The following is a 1,999-nucleotide window of genomic DNA, read 5'->3' on the forward strand; positions in this document are numbered from 1 at the left end:
TTTTACTCGTTGTTTTACGTTTCTGAATTTATAAAGTAAAACCTTTGAAGCTCAAAGTTGTTCTTAAATATTCTTATTTTATTCTTGAGACTTCATAACTTTTTTCATTAAATCACTATAATTTGGTTATTCATAACTAGATTATTAGTGTTATTGAGAAATCTGGGATCAACAATTGGTATCAGAGCCTATTGATTGATTATCCAATCAAAACGATCATTCAAAAATCTCTCAATTTATTGATCTTCTTTCTTGTTAAAAATTCTTTCTTCTTCTCCAAAATTTTCAATGGCCAACTGGAATTCCGCGTACAATGTTGGCTCCCTCACAAAGCCTCCAACTCTTCAACGAGAGGAATATCCTCAATGGAAGATCAGAATGGTAAATTTTCTGAAGGGAATGGATATGAATCTCTTGCGATCCATACAGGAGGGTCCCTACATTCCTCGAACTCTAGTTCCAAGAGTTCMAGGAACAAATACCAYAGCTGAAATTCCAGCATACTACATGCCGAAAGATGAAAGAAATTGGGATGAAGAAGATAAAGAAAGAGTCAAAACAGACAAAAAGGCCAAGAGATTGATAATCATGGCGCTACCAAATGAAATCTTTCAATCCCTTGATACATGCTCCACCGCGAAGGAACTTTGGGATGAACTGGCAAGCCAACTGGAAGGAGGAGCAAAAACAAAGAAAAATCATAGAGCGCAATGTCTCAACGAATAAACAAATTTCAAAGCCCTCCTTGATGAACCGATACAAAAGACTTACGATCGCTTCAACACATTGATAAATCAATGTCGTAGAAACGATATCATCARAACAAAGGAAGAAAACAACGTTTTATTCCTAAAAAACTTAGGCGATGAATGGACACAACTATCTATGTCCCTACAAGCAAACCAGGACTTAGATGGATGGTCTCTTCATGACCTGTATGGAACACTTGCAGCACAAGAGAGCGACATTATGAAGAAAAAGGTATCCATTGGTGGACCCCTTGCTCTTGCTGCCGATGAAAAAGAAAAATCAAGGACTCCAGCCAAAGAACATAAAAAGAAGAGCAAGAAAGCATTGGTGGTAGAATCAAAATCTGAAGAGGAAACTTCTGAATCAGATGATGAAATTAAAGCTTTCGCCAAATCTTTGGCCTTGATTACAAAACAGTTCCAAAAGAAGTTCATCAGAAAACCCTACGAGCGAAAAGAGTTCAGAAGGGAAAGGTATCAGTCATCCTATGATAGAAAGCCATCCAAATTTTATCAAAAGGACGAAAGAAGAAATGGAAGAGAAGAACGGGAAGAAAGAAGAGAAGAAAGAAGAGAAGAAAGAAGAGAGGAAAGGAGAGAGGACAAGGAAGGAAAGAAAAATGACCTTCGATGCTTCAGATGCGGAAAACTTGGTCATTTTTCCAAGGAATGCAAAGGATGATTGATCAAGGATGCTGACTACTATAAGAATAAATACAAGTATAATTCAAGAGAGCGAAGTTTGATGGCCGAAAAAGAAAACTGGGTGTCCGACTCTTCATCAGACGATGAAGATAAAGCGCTCATCTGTCTAATGGCCACGTCCAAAGCAGAATCCTCCTCCAACTCTGATGACCATGTATGTGAGTCTTACTCAAATGAAACCAACTCTGTTCCATCAGAACTAGAGTTAAGGATAATCCAACTTTCAGAAGATTTCTTGAAACTAAAAGAAAAATTAAGTTTTGAAAAATCTGAAAGAATAAAAGCGGAAAAAGAAGCAAGTTTCTACAAGAGAGAAACTGATCTTCTAACCGAAGAAAAAGATGAATTAACAAAGGAAAAGACTCACATAAGCACCCTTAAGAAATCAGAAGAAGATAAACTTCTGGAATTAAACAAGTGAATAACTAAGGACCTAGAAAAGAAAACTAAGGCCTTAAAGGAATCTGAGGAAGAGAGACTGAACTCGGTAGCTCTTAAAGATTTCTTTCAAAAGGATCGAGAAATTCTTCATCAGAAGCTTCAAA

Source organism: Cynara cardunculus (assembly GCF_001531365.2).
Source record: "Cynara cardunculus var. scolymus isolate 2C chromosome LG 2, CcrdV1, whole genome shotgun sequence".
Lineage (NCBI taxonomy): Eukaryota > Viridiplantae > Streptophyta > Magnoliopsida > Asterales > Asteraceae > Cynara > Cynara cardunculus.